The 18,409-nt window shown below is 38.1% G+C and overlaps 1 protein-coding gene across 20 annotated transcripts in view; it reads left to right on the plus strand.

Moving 5' to 3' along the window:
• The window catches only part of TMEM108 (transmembrane protein 108), a 343,329-nt gene that overhangs the window by 106,701 nt on the left and 218,219 nt on the right, over window positions 1-18,409 (plus strand). For 4 of the 20 annotated variants that reach the window (XM_038570869.1, XM_038570876.1, XM_038570871.1 and 1 more), the window contains exons 1-3: window positions 646-801; window positions 881-988; window positions 1,372-1,476. The exons of 10 other annotated variants lie outside the window; for them this stretch is intronic. The gene's annotated coding sequence lies outside the window, so the exon portion shown is untranslated. Of the gene's footprint in view, window positions 1-645; window positions 802-880; window positions 989-1,371; window positions 1,477-1,907; window positions 1,928-18,409 lie in introns of those variants that run through there. 6 more of the 20 variants (XM_038570883.1, XM_038570889.1, XM_038570887.1 and 3 more) reach the window with 5 other exon arrangements.

The following is an 18,409-nucleotide window of genomic DNA, read 5'->3' on the forward strand; positions in this document are numbered from 1 at the left end:
TTTTCCCTTGATAAAGACACTGGTCCTTTTATGCCTTCCCCAGATTTCCAACCTTCTATCCCCAGATACTGTCTCCAAGTTACGAGACACACAGCAGGAAAAAAAAAAAAAACTGAAAACGGGGCCCATTCCACAGCACAACAGCCAGCTAGCTCCATTGCATTCTTTGTTTTGTACTCTTTCTTTTTTTTATAATTTTTAAAATTTGTTTATTTATTCATGAGAAGCAGAGACAAGACAGAGAGAGAAGTAGGATCCACGCAGGGAGCCTGAGGTGGGACTCGATCCCGAGTCTCCAGGATCATGCCCTGGGCCAAAGGCAGGCGCTAAACCGCTGAGCCACCCAGGCATCCCTGTTTTGTACTCTTTCTTTAATGCCTGTTAGGTTATTTGTCATTGATGTTTTTATACTTTTAAAATTTCTGACTGTCCTTATCAGAAGAACAGATGTATGAAGTTCTCAACAGCAAAGGTATCAGCTGTATATATGTACGGATTTGTTCCTTATTTTTTCTAGCAATTTAAAATGGACTAAATACCAAGAATGAGCCAAATGTCAAGCCATCACAAAAGACAGGAACATATAAAAATTGTCTTGGAAACAGGTTTCCTTTGTACCAATCTGAAGTAGCTTCCTGCATTCCACCAAACTTGGGGAAAAGAGCCTTGTATTCACATAGAATGTTCTGTTGTCTCTAAGAGAACTTGCTTGAACAACAACAAAAAAATGACAATAAGAGGGCTTGAGGACATGCATGGATAGCCTTTAATTATGTAAAGGTGTATTGTAAAGATGTAAATGTGAGTACCTAATATTTTTTGAGGGTAATTGGAATTGGAGTGTATATCTATGTCATGGTCATTTTCCCTGTGACTATAGGTACTCAACCAGAAGACTAGATTGTTTTAGCATAGTTGTCACTCACAAAGCACAAAAAATGAGGAACTAGAACCACGAATTGGGAGTTATGAAAAGGTGGAACAGAAGGTAAGATCAGTTAAGAGAAATGACCGTATCATAGGTCATCATTCATGGGATGGGTATAATCTGTTCTCCAGTGAGATGGAGATCTGTTTATGATCTGTTTAAGAACCCACAAAGAATGATTTCCTGAAGAAACCTCTCTTATTCCTTCAAAAGAATTCTGAGAAGAAAAGAATAAAAGGGAAGAGTGACTAAATATAAGATAAAGATAAGAGAAAATTTTTATATTTGGTACAGATAGTCCAAATTGGTTTTCATTCTTAGTTTTTGTGCTACCTTATCAGCTTCTGTTTCTCAATTTTGTGCCAGATTTTTATAGATAAATGAATTCTGGCAAAGCCCCAGGAGTCATACTAACCTCTGTTGATTTTCTACTAACTTTTTAGAAACTCCTGCTATTAAACTGCTCAGAGGTTTTGGATTTCCCATCTATGTAATAAAGGAGACAACATAGATGATCTGTAATTTTGTATGATTTGTGATCATACCGGGTAAGTATAAATGAGTTTAGTTATCATTTGGTGTGCTGCATATAGTGACTAGGGGAAAATCAGCCAAGGACAAGTAGCAAGTAGGTCACTGGAGCTCTGTCGGGTCTCTGCTGAGCATGCATCCAGATCACCAGAGATAAGGGAGAATCTTAGCTAGGCTCACTCTCTCTCTGGTTGTTTCCTTCCCTAGATCCCCCTATTCCATTTCTGACTGGTCTGCCATTTTGATACTTTTCCCACCAGTATCAAGACCTCAGGCTACTCCTGATGTTAACCATTCCTGATTGTTTGCCACTGAGATCAATTGCTTCCAACAGTACACAGGCAGGAATTTTTCTATGCTCTGCTCCAAATAGTCAAGACCCCCCCCGCCCCCCGCCTGCAGCAGAGCAGCATAACTGTCAGTTCCCACAGAGTTCTCCATCTGCTGAGTCTGGGGGAGAATTTCCAGGTAATGGATCTGAGATAGGAGGGGCAAGGGATTGAAGGAGTTTCTGGCTAAAATGTAACAGAGTGACTATTCTTACTTTAATTCAGTTGGTTGTATGCCTCCAATCAATTTCCAGATTGGTTAAATGACTGGGTTTTTTTTCTTTTTGTAGTTGAAGTATGAATGACATGTAACATTGTATTAGTTTTGGTTATACAACATAATGATTTAATGTATTGTGAAATGGTTACCACAAGTTTAGTTAACATTCATAAGGATACATAGTTATATTTTTTTCATGTAATGAGAACTTTTAAGATTTACTCTTAGCTACTTTCAAATATACAGTACAGTATTGTTAACTATAGTCACCATGCTATGTGTTACATCCCCAGGACTTACTTATCTTATAACTGGAATTGTGTACCTTTTCACCATCTTGACTCATTTCATTTTACCTATCCCCCACTCCCTCCCACTCCTGTCTCTGGTAACCACAAATCTGTTCTCTGTATCTATGAGGGTTTTTGTTTTGTTTGTGATTAAGATTTTGCATATGAGAGGTTTTACAGTGTTTGTCTTCCTCTGACTTATTTCACTTAGCAAAATGCCCTTGGGGTTCATCCATGTTGTTGCAAATAGCAAACTTTCCCTTTTTTTATGGTTCAATATTCCATTTATATATATATATATATATATATATATATATATATACACACACACACACACATATATATATACACACACACACATTATATATGTATATACACACACACATACACATACATATATATACATATATACACACACTACATCTTTATTCATTCATCTATTGATGGAAACTTAGATTTTTTTAATATCTTGACTTATTTATTTATTTGTTTATTTATTTATTAAAAAGTAATCTCTACACCCAACAATGGGGCTCAAACTCATGAGCCCAAGATCAAGAGTTGCACGCTCTACTGACTGAGTCAGCCAGGCACCCCCATCAGCTAGTATAAACAATGCCACAATGAACATAGAGATGTATACATCTTTTCAAATTTTTTTTCATTTTCTTCAGATACATACTCAGAATTTGAATTGCTAGGTTATGTAGTAGTTATATTTTTAGTTTTTTTTTTTTTTAAGAATCTACATACTGCTTTCCATAATGGCTACACAAATTTACATTTCCACCAACAGTGCACAAAGGTTCCCTTTTCTCCATATCTTCTTCACTTATTTTTTGTCTTTTGATAATAGCCTTTCTGACAATGTGAGGTAATAGCTCATTGTAGTTTCAATTTGCATTTCCCTGATGATTAGCAATGTTGAGCATCTTTCCACATACCTGCTGGCCGTTTGTGTGTCAATTTTCTTTCTTTCTTTCTTTTAGATTTTATTTATTTATTCATGAGAGGCACAGAGAGAGAGGCAGAGACATAGGCAGAGAGAGAAGCAGGATCCCTGTGGAGCCTGATGCGAGGCTTGATCCCAGGACTCTGGGATCATTACTGAGCCGAAGGCAGACACTCAGCCACTGAGCCATCCAGGTCCACCTTGTGTGTCACTTTTAGAAAAATGTCTATTCAGATACTCTACCCATTTTTAAATTGGAGTTTTTTTGCCTTTGTGGTATGAGTACTTTATGTATTTTAGATATTAACCCTTTTTCAAATATATGGTTTGCAAATATTTTCTCCCATTTTGTAGGTCATCTGTTCATTTTGTGGATGGCTTCCTTTGCTTTGCAGAAATTTTTTTGTTAGGTACAGTCTCACTTTTTTTCCCCCCTAAAGATTTATTTATTTATTTTAGAGGGGGAGAGAGAGAACATGAGTGAGAGAGAAGGAAAGGGAGAGAGAATCTCAAACAGATTCCATGCTGAGTGTGGAGCCTGACACTGGGCTTGATCTCACAACCCTGAGGTCAGGACCTGAGCTAAAACCAAGAGTTGGATGTTTAACCAATTTTGCCACCCAGGTACCCCTCCCACTTGGTTTTGTTTTGTTTTGTTTTTGTTCTTTTTTTTTTTTTTTTTTTTTTTTAATGCTTCTGTTGCTTTGCTTTTGGTGTCAAATCCAAAAAAAGCAAAACAAAAAAACAAACCAAAAAAAAAAAAAATTGCCAAGCCAAGTGTCTATGGAGCTTTACCCTCTGTGTTGTCTTCCAGAAGTTTTGTGATTTCAGGTCTTAGATTTAAGTCACTGATCTATTTTGCATTTTGAGTTGATTTTTACATATGGTGCAAGATGGTGGTCCATTTTCATTCTTTTGCATTGCATATGGCTGTCCGGTTTTCCCAATACCACTGATTAAAGAGACTGTCCTTTCCCCATTGTATATTCTTGGTTCCTTAGTCATGAATTAATTGACCATATAGGCATGGAGTTTAGAGAAGGATTTGGGAGGTGCTATTTTACTCCATTGTTGTGTGTGTGTGTGTGTATATATGCCAATACCATACTGTTCTGATCACTCTAGGTTTATTTTATTTTATTTTATTTTATTTTATTTTATTTATTTATTTATTTATTTATTTATTTATTTATTTATTTATTTATTTATTTATTTATTACTCTAGGTTTATAATACAGTTTGAGATCGGGAGTGTGATGCCTCCAGCTTTGTTATTCTTTTTCGAGATTGCTTTGGGGTTTTTTTGTGCTTCCATACAAACTTTAGTATGTTCTAGTTCTGTGACAAATGCCATTAGAATTTTGATAGGGATTACATTGAATCTATAGATTGCTTTGGATAAGTATGGACATGTTAACATTAATTGTTCCAGTCCATGAGCTTGAACTATCTTTCCATTTATTTGTGTTTTCAGTGTCTTATAATTTTCAGCGTACACATCTTTCACCTCCTTAGTTAAATTTATTCTTAGGTATTTTCTTTTTTTTCATGCAATTGTAAATAGGACTATTTTTTAATTTCTCTAATAATTATTAGTGTATAAAAATGTATCTTATATATTGGTTTTGTATCTTGCAGCTTTACTGAATTTGTTTATTAGCTCTAAAAGTTTTTTGGGGGATCCTTGGGTGGCTCAGCAGTTTAGCACCTGCCTTCGACCAGGGAGTGATCCTGGAGTACCGGGATCAAGTCCTGCATTGGGCTCCCTGCATAGAGCCTGCTTCTCCCTCTGCCTGTGTCTCTGCCTCTCTCTCTCTCTCTCTCTCTCTCTCTCTCTCTCTGTGTCTCTCATGAATAAATAATAATAAAATGAAATCTTTAAAAAAAATAAAAGTTTTTTGGTAGGGTTTTTAAGGTTTCCCCTATATAAAATGTTATCTGCAAATGGAAACAGTTTTACTTCTTTCTTTGTAACTTGAATGCCTTATTTTCTTTTTCTTGCCTAATTGCTCTGGCTAGGACTTCCAGCACTGTCTTGGATAAAATGAGTGTGGGCATTCTTGTCTTGTTCCTAATCTTAGAAGAAAAACTCTCTCTATATCCACTTGGTTGAGAGTTTTTATCATGAATGAACGTTGAATTTGTAAATGTTTATTACTGAGATGATCATGTGATTTTTATCCTTTTTCTTGTTAATGTGGCACATCAAATTGATTTGATTTGCAGATCCTGAGCCATCATCTTTGCATCCCTGGAAAAAAAATCCCACTAGTTCACAATGTATGGTCCTTTAAATATATTGTTAAATTTAGTTTGCTAATATTTTATTGAATATTTTTGCATCTATAGTCATCAGAGATATTGACCTGTAATTTCTTAAAGTTTTCTTGTTTGGTTTTGGTATCCGGGTAATGGTGGCCTTTCGGATATGTTCCCTCCTCTTCTGTTTTTTGGAAGAATTTGGGAAGAATGGTATTAATTCTTTTTATAAATGTTTGGTACAACTCACCAGTCAAACCATCTGGTCCTGGACTTTTGCTTGTTGGGATATTTCCAATTAATGATTCAGTCTCCTTATTAGAAATTAGTCTGTTCATATATTCTACTTTGTGATTCAGTATTAGTATGTTTTATGTTTCTAGGAATTTATCCATTTCTTCTAGGTTATCTAATTTGTTGGTATATAATTACCCATAAAGGTTTTTATCCTTTGTATTTCTCTGGTATACATTGTAACATGTCCACTTTCATTTCTGAATTTATTTATTTGACTCTTCTTTTTATCTAAGTCTAGCTGAAGGTTTGTCTAATTTGTATATATTTTCAAAAAAATCAGCTTTTCATTGATCTTTTCTATTGTCTTTTTAGTTTTTGATTCATTTATTTACATTCTGATCTTTATTTCAATGAATTTCATTGTTTTCAACAAATTTTTGACATTGGTTACTGCTTTTTGGAGAAAAGATTTGCTGAGTTTTTCACTCAGCCATTCCAGAAATCCTGTCTCTTCATATATTTATAAAATATTCTTCAAAACCTATTTTACAGTTTTATGGGTTTAAGTTCATGCATGTAAAGTGTATTTAACCACGTCTGAGTCTCTCCCGTTATGTCCTGTGATCCCTGCAAGTGCAGCTTACCATGACTTGGCCTTAAACCATACTGATTTAATGCATGCAATCAGCTATGTATATTACCTCATGATTTGTTGGTGACTGGAAAAATCATATCAATAGACATTATCCTGTAAATGGTAGAATATCTGTGAATTTTATAATTCAGAGGCTAGATTGAGTAGAAAGAATATTATCAACTGGGCAGTTTTGTACTTTACTAACTGGTAAGTTCACAAGTTTTTTGCTTTTGAGAGGAAAGTCTGAGCAGGATACAGTTCAGACATGGTAAAGAATCTTTTTAAAACATCCTCACAACTAGAATTAAGTATAAAATTGATTGCTTTGATCTTAGTTTATTCCTTTCATTTATCCTCCTGCATTTTCTGCACATAAGAAGTCTTGAGACATAGTCACATTTGAAGGATAGAAACACATCACAGTATTAGGAGACAGAAAATTCAAATGAAATCTGGTACTGAGAATGAGATATCAACTTGTCATAGTTTATTATTTTACCTTCTACAACCATTTCATGTTGTGCTATTAAAATTTTAGAAATATTTGTGTATGCCTTCCCCTCCCCCTGCCAAAAATATTTTGCATATGCCATTTTGAATTCTACCTCAATAGTAATATTGGCTGTGCCTGCCATAGTAGATTAAGGGAAAGGCACTGATTATAAAGGTTCACTCAAAGGATCCAGCATTTCCAGTCATGGTGGTGCTACTCAAATAAAGGTTGAAATTATACCATTTAAGGGAGGAGGAGATAAGGCCACGTAAGGCCAGGTAGTCTAAGCTGTTGAGGGAAGCAGGCCACAGACCTCTCTAATGGTCAGGCTACTTCCAAAGCTATGATACCAGCAGTGCCATTGTGGTTGAAACAGGCCCACAGTCAGTGACTGGGATATTGGGAGCAGAGTCCACCCCCTGAAAGCTGAGAGTCAGAGGGAAAAGATGAGGACCTGAATTACAGGGTTGAACTGGAACCCACTTAGGAATCTAGAGCTGAAGTTCATTCATAGGAACTGGACATATCTGACAGTGTTGGTAAGAGAAAACTGCAACAAGGTAGCTGGGTGCTGTGGGGTTCACTCTAGTCACATTAGATACACATGGGCAAGAGTAACAAAATCAACTTCAGACCCTACCTGCCCATGGGATGGCCTACTGATATACAGATAACTAACCTGGGCTAAGCATGCTGGCTAAAGGTCTTTTGGAGCCTATGGCTGGGCTGAGGTGGGAGGCAGGGACTAACCTATATAGTCATCCTCTCAATGCCAAGAAAATATTATTTTCTTTATTCATAGTGAGAATTGATCAATCACTGCTGCTGCTACTGATGATGATATTAATATCAAGGCCAAAATATTATGGTGAAAATATCCTGTCTTATTTTCATGACTACTATTGATGATTAAAAATAAAGGTTAGAAAAAAAAAAAAAGGTTAGTGGATATGACCCTGGAATGGAAGTTGACAGTTGGTGCTTGGCTTACTGAGATATTAATAGTAAAAAAAAAAAAAAAAAGAAAGAAAGAAAGAAAATCATAAAATTGGAATGATTCCTATTTTCTGCTATTTTGAATGTTGGTCAGGGTTTTTCAACCTTAGTACAATAAATGCTTTGGGCTAAATAATTCTTTATTATCGGAGAAGGCAGGCTGTCCTGTGCATTGTAGAATGTTTAGCAGCATTTCTGCTCTCTATCTGCTAGATTCCAGTACCACCTCACTTCTTCAATTGTATAAACCAGAATTGTTCCATCAAAAAAAAAAAAAATGTCTCCTGATATTGCTAAATGTTTCCTGGAGGCAAAATCATCCATCTGAGAACCAAAACTAAAGTTACAAAAGCACTTTGTGTAAGGGGCCCCTGGGTGGCTCATTCAGTTAAGCATCTGACTCTTGGTTTCAGCTCAAGTTGTGATCTCATGAGTTATGATCTCATAGATTGTGGAAGTGAGCCTTGTGTCTGGTTCTGTGCTCAGGCAGGAGTCTGCTGGAGATTCTTTCCCTCTGCCCCTCCCCTCATTTGTGCTTTCTTTCTCTCTTAGTTATTATTGTGGTGATTTTAACATATGTTGACAAATTCTTTGAGACTTCTTTTCCAGTAAGTGAAGCTTAATACCTTTCCCCTTGACTGTGGGTTTGGCTAAGTGACTCACTTCTCATGAATGGAAAGGGAACATTAGTGACTTTACAGTAGAGAAACATGGCAGATTCCACCTTCACTGTGTGATCAGGGTTAATACAACCAGTAGTAAACCGTGTTGCTGTTTTGTATACTTTGGTATGATGGAGTGAGAAGAATCCTTTGTGGTATTCTTCCCCCCAAATCCACAACCCCAAATTAAGGAGAATTCTACAAAATGCCTGACCATTACTCTTCAGAAGTATGAAAATCGTGAAAGAGCAAAGATAAGGAAAGATAAAGAAACCATAATAGATTGGAAAAGGCTGAGGAGACATGACAAATGTCATGTGGGGCCCTGGACTGAAGCTAGGAACAGAAAAAGGATGTAGAGAAGGAAGACTTTTCCTTTATCCTCTTGGTCTTTCTGACAGAGCTTAAGAATTACAGTGATATAAAACTATTAACAGGAGAAAAGCATACAAGTTTTGTTAAATTTTTGCATGTACATGGGAGCCTTCACAAGAGTAAAGAGGTAACCAGAACAGAATATACCTTTAGACCAAAAAAAAAAAAAGACATATTTGTGAAGAAATGATGGGTTTGGGCTGGAAGCAGTAAATGACTAGAGAAGATAGGGATGGGAAAGAAACTAGTGGAAGATAAGGGTTATTTTAGTAAGCTCATTTGTATAAATCCATTCCAGCATCAATTGTCAGTATCTGGTAATAAAGATGTTCTTCACTTCCTGGTATACAAGGAGGGTACCTTTCTTACGGGAAGTTTTATGGCCTGTTGTTATGTAGGAAAGGGGAGATCAGAGAGAGCCCTTCCTGAATCTGTTTCTCAAATGACTTTACCTCAACATAATCAATATACCAAAGTGGCATATTTTAAGGTGGCACATCCTGAATACTTTCAAGGATATTAGCGGGGAAAAAAATGGAGAAATTAAAATAAGATTGTAGTTTAGTTAGTAATATTGTCCCAATATTAATTTTATATTATAGTTCAGTGCCATGATTATATTAGGTGTTAGCACCAGGAGAAGCTATGTAAACAATATACAGTGCTCAGTACTATCTTTGCAATTCTTTTTGTATGTCTAAAATTATTTCCAAAGTTATAAAGTTTTTCCCTTAAATTTATCCCATTTTGCATGTCTTCAACAACTGATTTTTTTTATTTATTTATTTTTTTGGAGTTTCATTTGACAACATACAGTATAACAGCCAATGCTCATCCCATCAAGTGCCCCCCTCAGTGCCCATCACCCAGTCACCATATCGCCCCTGCCAACCTTCCCTTCCACTACCCCTTCTTCATTCCCCAGAGTTAGGAGTCTCTCATGTTCTGTCACCCTCTCTGATTTTTCCCACTCCTTTTCTCTCCTTTCTCCTATAATCCCTTTCACTATTTTTTATATTCCCCATATGAATGAAACCATGTAACGATTGTCCTTCTCTGATTGACTTACTTCATTCAGCATGATACCCTCCAGTTCCATCCACGTCGAAGCGGATGGGTATTTGTCATCTCTAAAGGCTGAGTAATATTCCATTATATACATAGACAACATTTTCTTTATCCAGTCATCTTTCGATGGACACCAAGGCTCCTTCCACAGTTTGGCTATTGTGGACACTGCTGCTATAAACATTGGGGTGCAGGTATCTTGCCATTTCACTGAATCTGTATCTTTGGTGTAAATCCCCAGTAGTGCAATTGCTAGGTTATAGGGTAGCTCTATTTTTAACTCTTTGAGGAACCTCCACACAGTTTTCCAGAGTGGCTGTACCAGTTCACATTCCCACCACCATTGCAAGAAGGTTCCCCTTTCTCCACATCTCTCCAACATTTGTTGTTTCCGGTCTTGTTAATTTTCACCATTCTCACTGGTGTGAGGTGGTATCTCATTGTGGTTTTGATTTGTATTTCCCTGATGGCCAGTGATGCGGAGCATTTTCTCATGTGCTTGTTGGCCATGTCTGTGTCTTCCTCTCTGAAATGTCTGTTCATGTCTTTTGCACATTTCATGATTGGATTGTTTATTTCTTTGCTGTTGAGTTTAATAAGTTCTTTATAGATCTTGGATACTAGCCCTTTATCTGATAGGTCATTTGCAAATATCTTCTCCCATTCTGTAGGTTGTCTTTTAGTTTTGTTGACTGTTTCTTTTGCTGTGCAAAAGCTTTTTATCTTGATTGAGTCCCAGTAATTCATTTTTGCTTTTGTTTCCCTTGCCTTCATTCATGTATCTTGCAAGAAGTTGCTGTGGCCAAGTCCAAAAAGGGTGTTGCCTGTGTTCTCCTCTAGGATTTTGATGGAATCTTGTCTCACATTTAGATCTTTCACCCATTTTGAGTTTATCTTTGTGTTCCATTCTTCTGCATGTGACTGTCCAATTTTCCCAGCACCATTTATTGAAGAGACTGTCCTTTTTTCCAGTGGATAGTCTTTCCTGCTTTGTCAAATATTAATTGACCATAGAGTTGAAGGCCCATTTCTGAGTTCTCTATTCTGTTCCATTGATCTATGTGTCTGTTTCTGTGCCAGTACCACACTGTCTTGATGATCACAACTTTGTAGTACAACTTGAAATCTGGCATTGTCATGCCCCCGACATTCGTTTTCTTTTTCAATATTCCCCTGTCTATTCGGGGTCTTTTCTGATTCCACACAAATCTTTTTTTTTTTTTTTTCTCTTTTTTACTTTTTTTTTTTTTAATTGGAGTTCAATTTGCCAACATCTAGCATAACACCCAGTGCTCATCCCATCAGGTGCCCCCCTCAGTGCTCGTCACCCAGTCAGCCCCACCCCCCGCCCACCTCCCCTTCTACCACCCCTAATTCGTTTCCCAGAGTTAAGAGTCTCTCATGTTCTGTCTCCCTTTCTGATATTTCCCACTCATTTTTTCTCCTTTCCCCTTTATTCCCTTTCACTATTTTTTATATTCCCCAAATGAATGAGACCATATAATGTTTGTCCTTCTCCGATTGAGTTTTTGAACTTGGCCACAGTAACTTCTTGCAAGATACATACATGAAGGCAAGAGAAACAAAAGCAAAAATGAATTATTGGGACTTCATCAAGATAAGAAGCTTTTGCACAGCAAAAGAAACAGTCAACAAAACTAAAAGACAACCTACAGAATGGGAGAAGATATTTGCAAATGACCTATCAGATAAAGGGCTAAGTATCCGAGATCTATAAGAACTTATTAAACTGAACAGCAAAGAAACAAACAATCCAATCATGAAATGGGCAAAAGACATGAACAGAAATCTCACAGAGGAAGACATAGACATGGCCAATAAGCACATGAGAAAATGCTCCGCATCACTGGCCATCAGGGAAATACAAATCAAAACCACAATGAGATACTACCTCACACCAGTGAGAATGGGGGAAAATTAACAAGGCAACAACAAATGTTGGAGAGGATGTGGAGAAAGGAGAACCCTCTTGCACTGTTGGTGGGAATGTGAACTGGTGCAGCCACTCTGATTCCACACAAATCTAAAGATGATTTGTTCCAATACTCAAAGAAAATACATGGTATTTTGATAGAGATTGCATTGAATGTGTAAATTGACCTGGGTAGCATTGACATTTTCACAATATTAATTCTTCCAATCCAGGAGCATGGAATATTTTTCCATCTCTTTGTGTCTTCCTCAATTTCTTTCAGAAGTGTTCTCTAGTTATTAGGGTATAGATCCTTTACCTCTTTGGTTAGGTTTCTTCCTAGGTATCTTATGCTTTTGGGTGCAAATGTAAATGGGATTGACTCCTTAATTTCTCTTTCTTCACTCTCATTGTTAGTGTATAGAAATGCCACTGACTTCTGGGCATTGATTTTGTATCCTGCCACACTGCCAAATTGCTGTATGAGTTCTAGCAATTTTGAGGTGGAGTCTTTTCTGTTTTCTATGTACAGTATCATGTCATCTGTGAATAGGGAAAGTGTGACTTCTTCTTTGCCAGTTTGGATGCCTTTTATTTCTTTTTGTTGTCTGATTGCTGAGGGCTAGGACTTCTAATACTATGTTGAATAGCGGTGGTGAGAGTGGACATCCCTGTCGTGTTCCTGACCTAGGGGAAAGGCTCTCAGTTTTTCCCCATTGAGAATGATATTTTCTGTGGGCTTTCCATAGATGCCTTTAAGATGCTGAGGAATGTTCCCTCATCCCTACACTCTGAATTCAGAGTTTTGATCAGGAATGGATGCTGGATTTTGTCAAATGCTTTCTCTGCATCTATTGAGAGGATCATATGGTTCTTGTTTTTTCTCTTGTTGATGTGACCTATTATATTGATTGTTTTATGAGTGTTGAACCACCCTTGCATCCCGGGGATAAATCCCACTTGGTCATGGTGAATAATCTTCTTAATGTACTGTTGTATCCTATTGACTAGTATCTTGTTGAGAATTTTTGCATCCCTGTTCATCAGGGATATTGGTCTTGAATTCTCTTTTTTGGTGGGGTCTTTGTCTAGTTTTGGAATTAAGGTGATGCTGGCTTCATAAAATGAGTTTGGAAGTACTCCATCCCTTTCTATCCTTTGGAACAGCTTTAGTAGAATAGGTATTATTTTTTCTTTAAACATTTGATAGAATTCCCCTGGGAAGCCATCTGACCCTGGGCTTTTGTGTCTTAGGAGGTTTTTGATGACTGCTTCAATTTCCTCCCTGGTTATTGGCCTGTTCAGGTTTTCTATTTCTTCCTGTTCCAGTTTTGGTAGTTTGTGGTTTTCCAGAAATGCATCCATTTCTTCTAGATTGCCTAATTTATTAGTGTATAGCTGCTCATATGTTTTTAAAATTGTTTATATTTCCTTGGTATTGGTTGTGATCTCTCCTTTCATTCATGATTTTATGAATTTGAGTCTTTTTTCTGTTTAATAAGGCTGGCTAATGGTTTATCTTATTAATTTTTTTCAAAGAACTAACTCCTGGTTTTGTTGATCTGTTCTCCAGTTCTTCTGGTCTCTATCTCATTGAGTTATGCTCAAATCTTTATTATCTCTCTTCTGTTTGGTGTAGGTTTTATTTGCTATTCTTTCTCCATTTCCTTTAGGTGTGAGGTTTTTGAGGGATGCTTGTATTGTGACATATTTCCCTCTTAGGACTGCTTTTGCTGAATCCCAAAGATTTTGAATGGTTGTATCTTTATTCTCATTAGTTTCCATGAATCTTTTTAATTCTTCTCCAATTTCCTGGTTGACCCATTCATCTTTTAGTAGGATGCTCTTTAACCTCCATGTGTTTGAATTTCTTCCAAATTTCTCCTTGTGACTGAGTTCTAGTTTCAAAGCTTTGTGGTCTGAAAATGCACAGGGGACAATCCCAATCTTTAGGTACCAGTTGAAACCTGATTTGTGACCCAGTATGTGGTTTATTCTGGAGAAAGTTCCATGTGCACTTGAGAAGAATGTATATTCAGTTGCGTTCAGATGTAAAGTTCTGTAAATATCTGTGAAATCCATCTGGTCCAGTGTATCATTTAAAGCCCAAGTTTCTTTGGTGATGTACTTAGAAGATCTGTCATTTATAGAAATTCCCGTTGAAGTCTCCTAGTATTAGTGTATTCTTACCGAAGTATGTCTTTACTTTGGCTATTAATTGATTGATATACTTGGCAGCTCCCACATTAGGGGCATAAATATTCATGATTGTTAGGTCTTGTTGGCTAGACCCTTTAAATATGATATAGTGTCCCTCTTCATCTCTTACTACAGTCTTTGGGATAAACTGTAATTTATCTGATATGAGGATTGGTGCCCCTGCTTTTTTTTTGACGACCATTTGAATGGTAAGTTGTTTCCAACCTTTCATTTTCAGTCTGGAGGTGTCCTTAGGTCTAAGATGAGTCTCTTGTAGACAGCAAATAGATGGGTCTTGGTTTTTTATCCAGTCTGAAAACCTGTATCTTTTTTTTTTTTTTTCCCCCAAAGCCTGCATCTTTTGATGGGATCATTTAGCCCATTCACGTTCAGAATAACTATTAAAAGATACGAGTTTAGTGTCATCATAATATCTATTCAGTCCCTGCTTTTGTGGATCATTTCTTTGGGACTCCTCTTTTTCAGGGTCCCCCTTAATATTTCTTGCAGAGCTGGTTTGGTGTCATATATTCTTTCAGTTTCTGCCTACTTTGGAAGCTCTTGATCTCTCCTTCTGTTCTGATGAGAAGCTTGCTGGATAGAGTATTCCTGGCTGCATTTTCTTCTCATTGAGTATCCTGAATATATCCTGTGAGCCCTTTCTGGCCTGCCACACCTCTGTGGAAAGGTCTGCTGTTAATCTGATATTTCTCCCTATGTAAGTTAAGAGTCTCTTGTCTCTTGCTGGTTTAAAGATTTTATCTTTGGAATTTGCAAGTTTCACTATTAAATGTGGAGGTGTTGAACGTTTTTTATTGATTTGGGAGGGGGACCTCTCTGTCTCCTGGATCTGAATGCCTGTTTCCCTCCCCAAATTAGGGAAGTTCTCAGCTATGGTTTGTTCAACTATGCTTTCTGGCCTTCTCGGCGCTCTCTGGAACCCCAGTTATATGTAGGTTCTTCCTTCTGAGGCTATCATGTATTTCCCTTAACCTTTCCTCATGGTCTTTTAATTGTTTTTCTTTTTTTTTCCTCAGCTTCCTTCCTTGCCATCAACTTGTCTTCTTTGTCTCTCAATCTTTCTTCCACAACATTAACACTCATCGTTAGGACCTCCAGTTTGGATTGCATCTCATTTAATTGATTTTTAATTTTGGCTTGATTAGATCTAAATTCTGCAGTCATGAAGTCTCTTGAATCCTTTATGCTTTTTTCCAGAGCCACCAGTAGCCTTATAATTGTGCTTCTGAATTGGCTTTCTGACATCAAATTGTAATCCATGTTTTGTAACTCTGTGGCAGAGTGTACTGTTTCTAATTCTTTTGTGGTGAGTTCTTCCTTCTAGTCATTTTGCTCAGTGCAGAGTGCCTGTATAAGTGGGCTGAGTGAAGAATATCAACCATGACCTAAGTAAATTTCACCCTAGATGATTCTGATGAGGTCAGAGTCCAGAAAATGAAAACAAAGATCAGAACAAGATAAAACAAAAGGACCACTAAAGTGAAAAACAGATTTTAAAACAAAATAATAAAAAACAAAAGGCCAAGAACTCCAAAGAAAGAAAAAAAGAAAACAAAAGTAAGGAGGAAAAAAAAAAGAAGGAAAAAGTGGGGGTTACTAGGAGATGGTGGTGGTGGCGAAGTTGTAGTGGAGGGAGAATATGGTCTACCTGAGGGGTCCTAGAGGGTGATTCTATTGGTTCTGACTGTATTAAGTTCTGTATGTTAGAAGATGCTCAGTCCCAAATTTAGATAAACCAGCAATACTTGTAGAAAGCCCCAACATTGACCACCAAAAGATAAATGAGATAAAAGAGGGGGGGCAGAATGGGAATGAGGAGAGAATACAATCTCACAGAATGAAGCAGCACGGTATACCACTTGGTTCTGGGTACATGCTGGTCATGTTTTAGAAGGTATTAACTTCTGCCATTTTAGAACAAAATGAGGCAGAGAAAACGAAAAACACAAAACGAGAAAACATATCTCGTGTATCTCCCAAAATTAAATATGTTGAAGGGAATCTAGAAGTGAAAACTCTAAGACATGTAATTGTAGACATATGAATGTCAAAAAGGAAGAAACTTAAAAATGAAGAGGTGGTAAAATATTGTAGTTAAGGTGGGAAAAGAGAAAATATTGGAAATGTTTAGTCTGATCCAAAAATGAGTTGTACTGGAAAAAGGGCCAAAAAAAAAAAAAAAAAGGAGTACCTTCTGGTTTTGTATGCTATATATCCCTTGACTTCCCCTGGAGCTTCCCAGAGTGGCTCGGTCAGGAACTTGCTCTTACCCTGTCCTTCCAGCTCGTCTTCTGGGGGAGGGTCCACTGTGCTGACTGTTAGGTGTGTGCACCTGGGGAGCTGCCCTGCCCTGCCTCGCCCCTGGGTGCTGGGCTCAGTGGTAGCGGTTTACCCTGTGAGGCCCCTGTTCCCTGGCGGCCCCACCTCTCCCAGGCACAAGGTGAGACGAGGAGGAACAACACCCATGGTGGTGGCTAGCTCCCCAGCTCTGGAGTCAGCTCCCCTAGTAACTACCACAGTCTCCCAGTCCGCACTGTCCTGGATGCTCCCGGGGCGGGGGGTGCTGACCTGCACAGCTCAGGGGTGCCCGGTGGCAGGAGTTTCCTCACTGTCCGTGATTCCTCCTGTCCGGGGGAAAGCGCAGGATCCTGGGTTGTATCCACTTGGCGCCCTGGGATCTGGGGCCCTGGGCTGCTGGAATCGTGCTCCCTGGCCGTGGCTTTTGAAGGCAGCAGGGCACAACCCCCTCCGCCTGGAGCCTCCTGAGCTTCTCCCGAGGCCGGGTGTGCACTCCAGCCCTTTACTGAGATGGGTATTGTGGTGCCCTTTCCCCCGGGGGCACTTCCTCTCCTAGTGACCCCGGGATCCTGGAGGCTCCACTGCCCCTCCTGAGGTTCTGCCGGATTTCCTTGCTGAGCACCTTTCCCACCGGGAAGAATCCAGTGAGGATTTTTAAAGTTCCCATCTCCGGAGCTGTGCTTTCCCGTCTGGAGGCTCTCGCAGCCCCCCTCAGCCCGGCTCCTCGCGGGGCCCTTCCCCCACTGGATATGTTGAGGTATATTCAGTCTAACCCCACTTTGTTTATAGTTTTTGTCATGAATGGATGTTGAATTAAGTGCTTTTTCTGCATCTGTTGAGATGATCCTATGATTTTTATCCTTCATTTTGTCGATTGGTATATCATATTGATTAGTGAATATTGAAAGATTCTTGCATCTCTGGAGTAAATTCCACTTGATTGTTGTGAATAATCTTTTTAATATATTGTCAGATGCATTGTCATAAATGTCATCTTATATTTTGTTGAGGATTTTTTTTGCATCTATGTTCATCAGGGATATTGGCCTGTAGTTTTCTTTTTTTGTGATGTCTTTGTCTGATTTTGGTATCAGAGTAATGGTGGTCCTGTAGAATGTATTTGGAAGTTTTCCTTTTTTTTCTTGAATAGTCAGAGAATAGGTATTAATTCTTATCTAAATGTTTGGTATATTTCATCTGTGAATCTATCTAGTCCTTGTGGGGCATCCTGATCACCAATTCAATTGGTCTGTTCAGATTTTCTATTTCTTCCTGATTCAGTTTTGGAAGATTGTATGTTTCTAGGCATTTATCCATTCCTTCTAGGTTGTCCAACTTGTTGTCAGATACTTTTTCATTGTATTCTCTTTGTATTTCTGTGGTGTCAATTGTTATTTTTCCTCTCTCATTTATGATTTTGAGTCCTTTCCCTTTTTTTCTTGATGAATCTGGCTTAAAGGTTTATCAATTTTGTGGATCTTTTCAAAGAACCAGCTCATGGTTTCACTGATTTTTTTTTTCTTCATATGTTATTTATTTCTGCTCTGATCTTTATTATTTCCTTCCTTCTACTCGCCTTGGGCTTTGTTTGTTCTTTTCCTAGTTCCTTTAGGTGTAAGGTTAGATTATTCATTAAATTTAAGGTTAGATTATTTAATTAGATTCTGCTGCTTCCTCAACTTGTCTGTTTTATCACCATTTCTTCTAGGAAGTCTTTCCTGAGCCCCTTCTGGGTCCAGACAAGAGTAGTTTGCAAAGTGCTCCTTTCAGCATTGATCTTCCTGTCATTAACACTTGGCATGCTGCATTGTATGTAGCTGCTAATTTTCTGTTGCCTTCTTGAGACTCTTAAGACTAAAGCAGGAAGGGGATCCCTGGGTGGCTCAGCAGTTTAGTGTCTGCCTTTGGCCCAGGGCGTGATCCTGGAGTCCCGGATTGAGTCCCACGTCCTGAATGGAGTCCCACGTCGGGCTCCGGGCAT

The sequence above is a fragment of the Canis lupus genome, chromosome 23, assembly GCF_011100685.1.
Source record: "Canis lupus familiaris isolate Mischka breed German Shepherd chromosome 23, alternate assembly UU_Cfam_GSD_1.0, whole genome shotgun sequence".
Lineage (NCBI taxonomy): Eukaryota > Metazoa > Chordata > Mammalia > Carnivora > Canidae > Canis > Canis lupus.